General features: G+C 36.4%; 1 protein-coding gene and 1 pseudogene across 1 annotated transcript in view; both read left to right on the plus strand.

Moving 5' to 3' along the window:
- Window positions 1–15167, plus strand: part of ADAMTS19 (ADAM metallopeptidase with thrombospondin type 1 motif 19) — a gene marked incomplete at its 3' end in the record, with an annotated part of 285099 nt that overhangs the window by 155224 nt on the left and 114708 nt on the right. The gene's annotated exons all lie outside the window — the stretch shown is intronic.
- Window positions 187–614, plus strand: LOC105756697 (tropomyosin alpha-3 chain pseudogene; annotated as a pseudogene).

The raw sequence follows: 15167 nt of genomic DNA on the forward strand, positions 1-15167 counted from the left end.
ATTATGAAAGATGAAAAGGTATCTCCAAGAAGCTCACAAACCATATACAAGATAGATCCCAAAAGACAGTCACCATGACATATCATAATCAATCTTTCTAAAACCAAAGACAAAGAAAAACTCCTGAAAGCAGCTTGGGAAAAATGAACTGTCACCTACAAAGGGGAACCAAAAAGACTAAGCTCTATGAAAGTTATTGAAAACTGGGCCTTAAAAGTTAAAATATGGAACTCCAGGAAATCCAACTCAAAGAAGCTAAGCACACTGCAGAAGAGGCAGATTGGAAGTACAAGGAGGTGGTTCGTAAGTTGGTGATTATTGAAGGGGACTTGGAATGCACAGAGGAGCAAGCAGAGCTGGCAGAGTCCCATTGCCAAGAGATGGATGAGAAGATCAGATTTATGGACCAGAACCTGAAGTGTATGAGCGCTGCTGAAGAAAAATACTCCCCGAAAGAAGACAAATACAAGGAAGAGGTAAAGATTCTTGCTGATAAACTTAGGGAGGCAGAGACCCACGCTGAGTTTGCTGAGAGATCGGTAGCCAAGCTGGAAAAAACAGTTGATGATTTGGAAGATAAACTGAAATGCAAGTGCCGCTGCTCCTCCTCTTGAACCAGACTCTGCCTGAGGCCAGCCTGCCCGAAGCTGACCTTTAAACTGAGGGCAGATCTTTAACTAGAAGGCTGCTTTCTCCTCTCTCCATCCACCCTACCCCCCAATCGTGTCTTTTTTTTTTTTCCTGCCAAAATATCTCAGCCTCTCCCTAGAGATTCCAACTGGACTAGGGACTGAGCACCTTTGGGAACAACATTTAAGGAAACATGAACACAGTGCAAGTGTCTTTAAAAGCGTGTTGTGATGTATATGTTTGTAATTACCTTTTTTGTTGTTGTAGCAAACATTTGTAAAACATCCCAAATAGCTCCACAGCTCTGAAGCAGCAATCTAATCCCTTTCTTACTTTTGGAAGGTAACTTTTCAGCTTAATGCATATTGCCCTGGTGGCATAGTGGTTAAGAGCTACAGCTGCTAGCCAAAAGGTTGGCAGTTTGAATCCACAAGTCACTCCTTGGAAACCATATGGGGCAATCCTACTCTGTCCTATAGGGTTGCGATGAGTAGGAATTAACTCGATGGCAATGGGTTTTTTTGGTCTACCGGGAGGGAAAGAGGTATGGCCCTGCCTTACAGAGAGCTGAACATAGCCAAGGGAAGGACTCTACTATGGGAACCCTCATTGCTCTGTACAAAGCACCAGCCAAACCAGAAAGGTGATTCCAGGAAGAGTTAGCCAAAAAAATTTTTAAAAGCGCTATTCTGGCTTTCAGCTTTAAGGTGTCTTGGAGCAAGTTGATTTTGATTTTGATTTTTTTCATCAGAAGTGACCAAACAAATTAATATGATGAGACCTCTGTCTGAGACCAAATCCAAGTACCATCCTTTCTCTACCCCTTTCCCAACTACTCACAGAATGGATCATGTGCCCCTATATTGAGATAACCAGTTATTTTCTCCCCTGCCTCACTGTTAAAAAGACAGAAAAGAAAGTTACATTTTTGCCAATGATTTAGCTGTATGAAATTCATCTTGTCACCCTATTCCGGGTCTGAAGCTGCTATCTCTCAAAGTGCTTTGTATCAGTTAGTGCTGGAGAAATTTTGAACATGTTACGTACAAAACTTTTTTTGAAATTTTATATTATTTTGAAACTTTGCTTCTTTGGGGTTGAGGTGCACTGGCCACCCCATCTGACTGTGAGTTCTCTCTACAGTCTGGAGACTGGCAGTGTGCTGATCTTTTAAAATTCTTTTCCACACCCAGTTCCCCCTTTTCAGTGAGGTTTCTGTGAGATATGTTAGGTGTGCATCCTGCAGCTTATTGGCTTAAAATGTACTCTTCTTTGGTGTGATCTCTTCTGGGGGCCAATTTGGAGAAAGAGAAACCAATAGTGCAACTGTTTTGATACTGAATATTGACAAGTGTCTTTTTGAAATAAAGAACAAGTCTCTCTAAAAAAACAAAAGAAGACAAAGAAAGGGCCAAAATCAATATTTTAACCCTACAACTCAAACAAATAGTAAAAGAGAGCAAAAGAAGCCCATAGCCTCTAGAAGAAAGGAAATAACAAAGATTAGAGCAGAAATAAATGAAACAGTAAAACAGTAGGAAGAATCAACAAGTCTAAAAGTTGGTTCTTTGAAAAGATCAATAAAATCGACCAAACACTGGCCTATTTGACAAAAGAAAAGAAGGAGAAAATGCAAATAACCCAAATAAAAAATGAGATGGGTGACATTACAACAGATCCAACTGAATATTATGAAAAATTATACTCCAACAAATTTTAAAACTAGAAGACATGAATAAATTTCTAGAAACACATTACCTACTCAAACTAACAAAAACAGAGGTAGAAAATCTGAACAGACCTATAACAAAAGAAGAAACTGAAAAAGTCATTAAAAAAAAAAAAAAAGTCCTGGCCCAAACAGCTTCACTGGAGAATTCTACCAAACATTCAGAGAAGAGTTGTTACCAGTACTACTCAAGCTATTTCAGAACATAGAAAAGGAAAGAATACTCCCAAATTCATTCTATGTAGCCAGCTTAACTCTTTGATACCAAAGCCAGGCAAAGAACACCACTAAAAAAGAATAGACCAATGTCCCTCATGAGTATAGATGCAAAAATTTATAACAGAATTCTAGCCAATAATATACAACAACATATAAAAAAAAAATGTCATGACCAACTGGAATTAATACCAAGTATGCAAGGATGGTTCAACATTAGAAAATCAGTGTAATCCACCACCTAAGTAAAACAAAGGAAAAGAGTCACATGATCATCTCAGTTGATGCAGAAAAGGCATTTGATAAAGTTCTACACCCATTCATGATAAAAACTCTCAGCAAAATAGGACTAGAAAGGAAATTCCTCAACATAATTAAGGGCATTTATACAAAACCAACAGCCAACATTATTCTCAACAGAGAGAGATTGAAACTATTTCCCTTGAGAACGGGAGCCAGAAAAGGATGCCTTTTATCACCCATCTTACTCAATATTGTACTGGAAGTCCTCACAAGAAAGGTAAATAAAAGGCATACAAAATGGTAAGAAAGAATTAAAACTATTCCTATTTGCAGATGATATGATCATATACATAGAAAATCCCAGTGATTCCAAAAGAAAGCTACTGGAACTGATAGAAGGATTCAGCAAAGTGACAAGGTACAAGATCAACATACAAAAATCAGCTGAATTCCTCTACAGTAACAAAGAGAACTCCAAAAAGGATTTCAAGAAAACAATACCATTTACAGTAATCTCCCAAAAGATGAAATACTTAGGAATAAATCTAACCAGGGTGTAAAAGACCTATAAAAACAAAACTACAAAACACTACTGCAAGAAACCAAAAGAGACCTATATAAATGGAAAACCATACCATGCTCATGGATAGGAAGACTTAATATTGTGAAAATGTCAGTACTACCCAAAGTGATCTACAGATATAATGTAATCCTGATCTAAATTCCAGCAACATTCTTTAATGAGATGGAAAAACTAATCACCAACTTCACATGGAATGAAAAGAGGCCCTAGATAAACAAAGCATTATTGAACAAGAACAAAGTAGATGGCCTCACACTCCTGAGTCTCAGAACCTACTGTACAGCCATGGTAGTCAAAACAGCCTGGTACTGGCACAACGACAGACACATAGACCAATGGAACAGAATTGAGAACCCAGAAATAAATCCATCCACCTATGGACAGCTGATCTTCAATAAAGGGTCAAAGTCCATTAAATGAGGAAGAGAAAGTCTCTTTAACAAATGCTTCTGGCAAAACTGAATATCCCTTTGCAGAAAGATGAAACAAGATCCATACCTCACACCATACACAAAAACTAACTCAACAAGGATCAAAGACCTAAATGTAAAACCTAAAACTATAAAGATCATGGAAGAAAAAATAGGGACAATACTAGGGCCCAAATATATAGCATAAATAGAATATCAAACATAACTAAAAATGCACAAACAGCAGAAGATAAACTAAATAACTGGGAACTCCTAAAAATTAAACACTTATGCTCATCAAAAGACTTCCCCAGAAGAATAGAAAGAGAACCTACAGACTGGGAAAAAATTTGAGGTATGACATATCTGACGAGTCTAAACTCTAAAATTTATAGAAAATTTCAGTGCCTCAACAACAAAAAGATAAACAATCCAATTGAAAAACGGGCAAAGGACATGAACAAACACTTCACCAAAGACATTCAGGCAGCTAACAAACACATGACGAGATGCTTGCGATCATTAGTCATTAGAGAGATACAAATCAAAACTATAATGAGATACTATCTTACCTTAGCAATAATGGCACTAATCAGAAAAAACAGAAAACAACAAATGCTGGTGAGATTGTGGGGAGATTGGAACTCCTACACACTGCTGGTGGGAATGTAAAATGGTATAACCACCTTGGAAAACAGTATGGTGCTTCTTTAAAAACTTAGGGGAAAAAAAAGCACACCCATGTTCATTGTAGCATTATTCACAATAGCAAAAAGATGGAAACAACCTAAGTGCCCATCAGCAGATGAATAGATAAAACAAACTGTGGTGCATACACACAGTGGAATGGTACACAATGATAAAGAATAATGATGAATCTGTGAAAATCTCACAACATGGATGACTCTGGAGGACATTATGCTAAGTGAAATAAGTCATTCACAAAAGGACAAATATTATATGAGACCACTGTTATAAAAAGTCAAGAAAAGGTTTCAACACAGAAAGAAATGTTCTTTGATGGTTACCAGGGTTGGGGGTAGAGAAAAGGAAAATCATTATATAGACATGTTAACTTTTGTGAAGGGAAAGGCAATACATAGTAAGAGGGAACTCAGCACAACATGACCAAGGCAAGTGAAGACACTGAGAGGTATGCAAGAGTAAAAGGCAACTATTATAACATATACACATACAATCCTTCAAAGTGTGGGACAGTGTATGGGAGTATATCCACATGCATATATAGGTTTGAGTATGAATATTTCTGCATGTATATTTGTATGTGCTACATGTATATTCATAAATATAATAGAGCACACGGGGGGCATAGTCATGGAAATTTTCTAGACATAACCAAACACCTCACAGGACTGAGTTACTAGGCTTGGAGGCTAAGGACCATAGGCTCCGGGGACATCTAGGTCAATTGGCATAACATAGTTCAAGAAGACAGTATTCTACATCGTACTTTGGTGAGTAGTGCCTGAGGTCTTAAAAGCTTTGTGCAACTATTGGTCTCTTTCCATACAGAGTAAAGGAGAGTGAAGGAAGCAATTAGTCCAAAGGACTAATGCACCACAGGAACCAGTCTCCACCAGCCTGAGACCAGAAGAACTAGATGGTGCCCGGCTACCACTGCCGACTGCTCTGACCGGGATCTCAATAGAAGGTCCCGGTTAGAGTGGGAAAAAAAATGTAGAACAACACTCAAATTCATAAAAAAGACCAGACTTACTGGTCCACTAGAGAGTGGAGGAACCCCTGAGACTATAGCCTTTACATAACCTTCTAACATGGAACTGAAGCCACTCCTGGAGGTAACCTTTCACCCAAATAATAGACAGGCCCTATAAAATAAACAATAACACCTATGAGGAAAGTGCTCCTTGGAACAGTTATATGAGACCAAAAGGGCAACATCTGCCCCAAAGCAAAGATGAGAAGTCAGGAAGGGGCAGGAGAACCGGATGAATGGAAATGGGAAACTTAAGGTGGTAACAGGGAGAGTACTGACACATTGCGGGGATTACAACCAATGTCACGGAACAATTTGTATATAAATGATTGAATGGAAAACTAATTTGCTTTGTAAACCATCACCTAAAGCACAATAAAATGTTCAAAAAGGGTGGAGAGTAGAGTGAGCGCTATGAGATGTTAATATATATCATAGTAGATAAAGCAGTTTGTACAGGTGCTTGAATAGGCAGACAAGTAAATGGAAGAGAGAGCAAAAAAATCCAGATATAAGCAGAAAAAGATGTGGAAAGGTACCATATAATAAATACTATTTGGGGGGGCAACGTGGCAAAATTGAAATAGAAGACCTCCACCAAACTATACAGTTTCTGCTCTTTTTGCCAGTTTTTATAGCACATTTTCAATTATAATTCATTTTGTATTTGTGTTTCTCTGATTACTAGAATGGTTGAACAGTTCACCTTTTGCCACCTTGCTTAATTTAGCCCCATTGTTTAAAAATATGTAGCCAATAAAAAATAATCATAGGACTTGATTATGGTCACTGTTTTACATTAGGGAAAAAAAAAAACATTTTCTGATGATTTAGTGTTTAATGGCTCAGCACTTTCTTTTTCTCATTATAAAAAGTACCCTTTTAAGATACGTTATATTCTTGGAATAATGCCATGGACCACAAGGCTGAGGATAAAAATGTTTGTCTTGAAATTGTTGTATAGTACAGTTTTTTATAATTTGATTTTAGCACATTTACAATAATGTGTACTTACAAAGAAAATAAGAAAAAAATTCTAGCAAAGATCTATATTCTCAGAAGTTAAAGGAGTCTGCATTAATTGTATACAATTTATCCACTGATTAAGAATCTAATATAGTAATTAGATTGCCTACTTCATAGAGATTTAAGCAAATAAAATTGGGTAAATCAGGAGAAATTACTCATAAATCATGTCATTATAAAACCATGAAATGTTTTTCGATACGGCCAAAAATGCATATGTATTCTTGCTTTTTGTCTTGCTTTTTGTTTTTGTGTTTCGAACCAAGGGAAAAGGACTAATCCAAGCTTTGGCATAGAGACAAGGCTACTTCACTAAGTTGGCAGTTCAAGAGTTTCATCACATCTGAGAGGCTAAGGAGGCAATAAATATGCAAAGGTAGCTTCTTGAAGGCCATAAATATTGGGGCACCTGCTAATGTCTTAAGCATTGCCATTGTATCAAGAATGAAGATACTTGTGACTAGTAAGCCTTTGAAATCAATGACATTTACATACTTACTCCACTGAAAATTGTGTCTGGATAGAATTGAGGGTAGGGCCAGGTTATAAACCTGCTGCTTTTAGACATCTGTATTTTTGTTATTGGCACCACTGTTGCTACCAGGCCTTCAGTTGAGGCATCTGAAACATCTTTAACTCTTTCTTCTCTTTGTTCCTCTCATAATCAGCTGCCAAATTCTAATCATACTTCATCTGAAATAACTATTACATCTGTCTACTTCCTCTGATGTTAGTCCCACAGGCTTGGACTATTGCAGTATCTGTCTTAGTGGTTTCCCTGTCTGCAGTACCTTATCTTTCCAATCGATCCCACACATTAATCAGCTTCCTGAATCATGGTCCTAATCTCAGTTTATGAATCTGTATTTTACTGCCTAAAAAATGAGCTCCAAATTCCTTAGCATTAGATTCATAACTCTTCTAGGGTAGTCCCAATGTCCCTTTCTAACTTTATCTCCCACTTCTCTAGTTCATGAATGCAAACCCTTCCAAACTTCATGTCTATTCATGTTTTTCCCTAATTCCAACACCTAGCTCTACTGATTTGTACCTATTCCAATTCTATTCCACTAATGGCCGAGATGAATACTATCACCTTTGTTAAATTTGACCTGAAAGTCGAGCTACAAATGTTTTTCCATTTTTAATTCTTTTGCACTTTCTATAACAAATATTACTTACCATTTTATTATGATTTCTGATATATGCTGATCTATATATATTTCTGATCTATACTGATATTTACTTATAGATACAGATATACTGTATTTTTATACAAATAATGCAGACTTTCTACATTTCTTTGCCAACCGCATCCTCCCCGCCTCAAGGTATTTTCAGAGTGCTATGCTAATTTTTTTTACAGCAACATGTAAAAATGCCCTCCCCCCCCCCACGAGGTATTTTATTTTCTTAAGCACCCTATGCTAATTTTTTTTTTTTTTTTTTTTAACAGCAACGTGTAAAAATAAATCGGCATATTGGCACTTATAAAAATACCTGGGCTGGGGGGAAGGGTGCAGTTGACATACAGATGTAGAAGGCGTGCGTTATTTGTGTAAAAATAAGTGTATTAATGTCCCCTCCTGGAGCCCTGATGGCACGGTGGTTAAGAGCTTGGCTGCTAACCAAAAGGTCAGCAGTTCAAATCTACCAGCTGCACCTTGGAAACCCTGTGGGGCAGTTCTGCTCTGTCCTGTAGGGTCGCTAAGAGCCGGAATCGACTTGACGGCAACCAGGTTTGGTTTGTTTTCTTTTCAGTGTCCCCTACTAGACAAAAATCTCTCTGAAATAGTATTAATGTCTAATATATTTTTTCTCTCACAGCACAAAGCTGAGCGCATTGTACTTATAGGCACTTAAACATTAATTTTATAAATGAATAAACATATGTTGTATAAATTCCCATCCATTGGACAGTCATCTTGATATCCAGAGTAGAATGTAACAGAGTCTCAGAAGTAGAGAATAAAAATTAGTTTGGGTCAAGGAATGCAACAACTTGACTGAATGTTAAAAAAACATGGTTTTATGGCTGTACAGATATAAACATAGCAGAATATTTTTCCTTTTTGTTACATGATGTTTTGAATTTTTATTTTAAAATAAGCTATGTGAAAATATAGTTCAATTAGATAGCAATTAAATGTGATGAGTCTACTTTGAAATATGATTACAAGCCTGTTCAACTATTTCATGTACATTTTGAAGTCATGGCACCTGGAAGGACAAAATCCAACCATTTTAGCAATAGGATTATTTAAATCTAAAATTCTGCTGATTCAAGCTGGCATATGTCCCAGGTGGCTTTCTATCACATATAGATTTGGCTAATCTCTCTCAATTTTCAGTGAGGTGTCTCTTTTAGAAGAGAATATAATTTTTTGTCTTTGATTTTGCATTGATGCACAGCAGTATGTATGCTATAAGAAAGAGAGGGTATATTGTAGAGAGGGAATAGACAAACAGTAAGAAGTAAATAGAAAACAAGGATGAAGGCAACATATCACCACCTAGGACTTTTAGGATGGGAAAAACTTGAAATAATGAATTATTATAATAGACAAAAACCAAATATGCTTACTTACCTCTAGAAATCCATTGCTCCTTAAAATGTTCAAAATTAATTATTCTGTAATTAATGACCTTTGAGCTACCAAAATTGGTGCCTGCGTGTAAATTTACTCTCCCCACATTGTACTCTTTAGAATTCTTTATAACAAAGCCACAAATATCTTTCTCTAGCATATGTACCTTAGTTGATAGTAGAAATTACTCAAGTTGGCAGATGAGAGAGAGAGAGTGAATTAGAGACATACCATCTTGGAATTGAATTCTTGTTTTGCCAGCTAGTTGCTGAATGAGCATTGGGCAAGTCACTTAATCTACCTGTACTAATTATCTTCATGTCTAAAATGGGGATGACTCTGCCTTACACGGTTTATTTTTAGTATCTGTGATACTATAATTACATGGCACAGTGTTAGCACATAGTACAGAACAAATGAATGATAATGACAATTAGTATAATTATTTTCTCAAATGTTTTATGTAAATGCAGAAAATTTGTGTCCTGTCATCTTGAATCTCTGTTAACTTGGGGAATGATAGTGTGTCAGGGTTGTATCCTTTCACCATACTTATTCAATCTGTATGCTGAGCAAATAATCCGAGAACCTGGACCATATGAAGAAGAATACGGCACCAGGATTGAAGGAAGACTCATTAACAACCTGCGATAAGCAGGTGACGCCACCTTGCTAGCTGAAAGCAAAGAAGACTTGAAGCACTTACTGATAAACATCAAAGACCACAGCCTTCAGCATGGATTACATGTAAACATAAAGAAAACCAAAATCTTCACAACTGGACCAATAAGTAATATCATGATAAATGGAGAAAATATTGTCGAGGATTTTATTTTACTTGGATCCACAATCAACGCCCATGGTAGCAGCAGTCAAGAAGTCAAAGGACATACTGCATTGGGCAAATCTGCTGCAAAAGACCTCTTTCAAGTGTTAAAAAGCCAAGATGTCACTTTGAGGACTAAGGTGTGCCTGATCCAAGCCATGGTATTTTCAGTCACTTCATATGCATGCGAAAGCTGGACAGTGAATACGGAACACCAAAGAATTGGTGCCTTTGAATTAGGGTGTTAGCGAAGAGTATTAAGTATACCATGGACTGCCAGAACAAACAAATCTTTTTTGGAAGAAGTACAGCCAGAATGCTCCTGAGAAGCAAGGATGGCGAGACTACATCTCACATACTTTGAACATGTTATCAGGATGGACCAGTCCCTGGAGAAGGACATCATGCTTGGTAAAGCAGAGGGTCAGCGAAAGAGAGGAAGACCCTCAATGAGATGGACTGACACAGTGGCTGCAACAGTGAACTCAAGCATAGCAATAATTTTAAGGATGGCACAGGACTGTGCAATGTTTCATTCTGGCATACATTGAGTCACTATGAGTCGGAACTGACTCAATGGCACCTAACAACAACAACAGGTTCTTACTGGGTTGGCCAGAAATTTGCTTATTATGGAGACTTCTTTTTTTTTTCCGTAAACTACTAACACAGCTTTTGTATTTGATGCTTTATTTAGGCAAGGATACCAATTAAAGCAATAAGTAGTTTGTCCAAGTTACTAATCATAATGGGATTTCAGCCAGTATAGATGTGGCAGCACTCCCACCCCAGATTCTCTCTAATGTAGATGTCACAGTGAGTAGGTAGAAGAGGGAAAACCCAGCTAATCAATGGCCTTAGAAGCACTGGCTTTCTTTTGCATTTCTCTTATGTGTAACCTAAAGTAAGGCAAGCAGCCTATCTTGAGGAGATCATCTATAGATTTTTTATCTGGCTTACAATTTCTCTAAGTCAACAAAAGACCACATCAGTTTTCAACTTCCCCTTTATCTGATAGAAGTTTTAGTTGCCTCTATGATTCTATGTCAGTTGATAAATCCGTAGACTTTTATTGAGTAAGGTATGGAACTAAATAATTCAATGAATTTAAGAGAAAATATGACAATTTTTGTTGTTTAAACATTTACATTTTATGTAGATGTATTTTATATATATTAATTAAAATTCATCTGAAATACAAGGCAATTCTGATATGTCTTATGTGCCATATCATTGAAGGTCACAGATGTTAAGAATCAAGAAAAATGTGGGCTAGAATTACTGATGTGTGCTTCATAGAGGAAGAGGGTCTTAAAATTAGAGTTGGATTTGTAAGTGCAGGTAAGCAGGGAAACACATTACGATAGAAAGGAGCTGTACAAAGGAGTAGGCTGGAATTAACTGTTCCAGTAAAAATTAGGTTGAAGTCAGTTTACAGATGGTTTGAATAACAGGACAAGGAGTTTGGATTTTATCCCATAGGTTAGTGGTTCTCAGAATTTTGAGTAAATAAGAATCATATGGAAAATCTGTTAAAATGCAGTTTCTCAGGCCTTATCTCTACATATTCTATTTCGGTTGATCTGGGGTGAAGCCCAGAAATCTGCAAAATTGAAACATTTTGAATAGGAAGCTAGGATTCTCTTATGCATGCATTCATAAGAAACGAACATAATTAAAGTATGGTTTAATAAGGCAGAGAGTGGAGGGGTAGGAGGTCAATCCGGCAGACATTACAACAATCCAGAAGTGAAGAGAATCACACCTGTCTTGGTTGAAGCAGTAGAGATGGAAAGGAAGGGATGGGTGGGAAAGCTTTATAGAACAAACGGGATTCAGACATCTGTTGCCACTGCAGGGCAAGGGATAGAGCATTTCAATCCCAGAAGATGATAAACTCTTTGAGAGTAGAATTGGATCTTATTCATTTTTATGACACCATCTTAGCATAGTACATAGCACATACTGGGTTCTCAACAAGTCTGTGCTGAATTGTTATATAAAGCTGTTATACAGTGTATAGCAAAGCCATCAGTTGTCTCTCTTTTTCTTCATTTAAAAAACAAAACAAGACAAAACTGTTACCGTAAAGTCGATTCCAACTCATAGCGACTCTATAGGACAGAGTAGAACTGCCCCGTAGGGTTTCCAGGGAGCAGCTGGTGGATTCGAACCAGGTACCTCTAATTTTGGGGGGAGACTGTAATTTTTCACCTTGATGCTAACTTGCTTTTCATTGCCAATTGTAATTGTTTGGGGGAAATGGAAAAGATTTAAATGGTTTGAAATATGAAAAGAAACAAAAGTATCTTGAAGTTCTTAATGTCTGACTTTTTCTCCATGGGCATAGCAGTGAAATTACATTAAATCAGGTATACTCATTGGATTATATGAAATTGTGTCACTTTGTAAAATATAATCCACTTACAGTTAGAAATTGTAATAGTTTGTTTCTTTTTTTTATTAACTTTTCCGTATAATATATGGCTTTTAGTAGGGAAATATTAGATCATGAAAAAAAAAAAAAAAAACTAATGTGTTCAGCACAAAAAAGTCTACTGGTTTAAAGTATTACTGTTTACAAATCATATCCCTTCCAAAGTATCCAAAAAAATGTGAGGGAATTCATCAATGTTCTCTTCTCTAACTCTTTAAACATCAAAAGGGACCATCTTCAAAATCCAAATGCTTCTCCAGTTTTCCCCAGGATATCACAAAACTTCCTGGCAGGGACTTTTAAACAAGTTGAGAAGTTTTATAAGATAAAAATATTTTTTCAGTTGACTTGACAACCATGTACAATGTTAGTGGAGAGCTTATTTGCACAAGGCTCTTTGTCAAAATGAATTTAAACTGAGATTATTAAAATGTAGTTCAGTTGCACAGTACGAGGAGAGGTGTTGCTAATGTCTTACTTAGAGAATGTTTTCCATATAATGCATGCAGCTTGGTTACAGGACTGTAACCAACGTAGGCATCCATTTCTGCTAAGAGAGAGGAAGCATTTTAAATTCCTTAGAAAACAGCAAATCATTTGTATAGGTGAGGAGTTTTGATCCAGAAAAGGAAGCACTGTAGTGTGGTGGTTTAGAGGTCTGGCTGCTTGACCATCAGACTGCCTGGGTCTGATTCACGGATCCATTGTTAACCTCAGCACCTTCCTCATCTGTAAAATAGAAGTCATGATAATAGAAACATTATGGGGATATTGTGAGAATTATATGATATCATCATTATAAATGATTAATATAGTGATTGGCACAGATGAAAGATCACATTTAATTGCTTTTATATCAAATCTGGAGTAAGCAAAGTCTTTTGTCAGATAGTTCCAGACGTGTGGTAAAAAAGTGCTGTCCCAATTTAATGATAATCTTTTCTGTTACGAGTTAAATAGCTTTAGGAAAGTTTAACTAATGGTAAACAATGCTTGAATCACCAGGTCTCTCCATGGTTGTATCTAATTTCTTACATGAGAATCAGGATCCCAAAAGGAAAATGATCATCTGGATGAGAAGTTGTAATCTTCTCGTTTTTGAAAAATCATACTACGCTAACTGTGGGAAAAGGTCCAAATTGCTAAATCTTGGAAGCAGTTCCTTTTATTCTTTCACATGGACACATTATTTAAGAAGTTTCATTATTTCTGAAAAAGACCAGTTGCCTTTCAAAAGTAATATCATTTGTGCATGGTTTGAAAGATTGCACCCCAACAGATGGGATAGTCAAATATGTTCCACATGGCAAGTGGCCGTTGATTTAAGAGGGTCACCCAGCAATGTGGGCTGTAGCCAGAGTCCATGGCAGAGATGAGACAATGATGCTGGTGGGGGCTGCATCAGAAGTGTAAAATTAGAAAATACATGAAGGCATCTTTATCAATCTGCGAGATTATGCTGTATGTACAGTTTCTTATTTTAACATCTAAACAAAGTAAATTCTCACCATTATAATTCACTTATTTTTTCTTAAGTTCACACTTTCACAAAAGCAAGTTATCTTTAAGATAAGTTTATCTTTATGTTTTTTGACAAGTTAAAAAAATACGGTAAAATTTCTCTGATTTGTTGTTGTTAGGTGTTGTTGAGTCGGTTCCGATTCATAGAAACCCTATGTACAACAGACGAAACATTGCCTGCTCCTGTGCCATCTTCACAGTCATTGCTATGTTTGAGCTCATTTTTGCAGCCACGGTGTCAGTTCATCTTGTTGAGGGTCTTCCTCTTTTTCGCTGACCCTCTACTTTACCAAGCATGATGTCCTTCTCTGGTGACTGATCCCTCCTGATAACATTTTCTGATTTACTACCCTGGTAAAAATAATAATTATGGGTTTCTACTATATTTCAGGCACTGTGCCAGGCATTTTACATCATTCTCATTTGATATTAACAACAAATAGCTCAGGAAAGGATAATTATATGTGAAATTATATATGAAAAAACTGAGGCACATTTACTGATTTACTTATTATTATTATCTTGCCTCTAGGCACATAAGTAAGGAAAGATATAGAGTAGAAATCTCTCTCTAACTCCAAAATCTTTCCATTCTACCCCTCAGTGTTCTACAAATTGAACTAGTCCATTTCGACTCCATATCATCTCTTACTTTACCTCTTCATCCTCAAAGTATGAAAAACATTTATCTTCCTATTTTGTCTGTCAATCATTTCATAAATATATGTTGATACAAACTGTATTTGAAAACCATTAATTAGAATAGTAAAGATCAATATTCTTTCTCTTATACATCAATTTTCCTAACACTAAAAGTAAAAAGTGATATTCAAAATCTATTTTTAGTTTTAATAGAGCAGAATTTTCCTAGTTATCAAAGTTACCAGACACAGTGATATAATTGCTCCTCATTCATTAATTTATTCCATCCATATTGTGTTCTCCTTTCAAAAGCATATTTAGTGATAATAATCTTGTTTTTAAATCTTTATCATACTGAAAATGGTGTTTGATAGTCTTGAAAATTTTTATTTTGATTTGAGAAAAGGCAGGTAATCTACTTGTGATTTCCCCTAGCAGTTTCTGTAAAGATTCATTTAATTTAGTATTTTAAAATACAATATATGGAAAAGAATTGAGAACCCAGATGTAAATCCATCCACCTACGGTCACCTGATCTTCGAGAAGGGCCCAAAGTCCATCAAATGGGGAAAAGACAG

The sequence above is a fragment of the Trichechus manatus genome, unplaced genomic scaffold (assembly GCF_000243295.1).
Source record: "Trichechus manatus latirostris isolate Lorelei unplaced genomic scaffold, TriManLat1.0 scaffold00121, whole genome shotgun sequence".
Classification (NCBI taxonomy): Eukaryota; Metazoa; Chordata; class Mammalia; order Sirenia; family Trichechidae; genus Trichechus; species Trichechus manatus.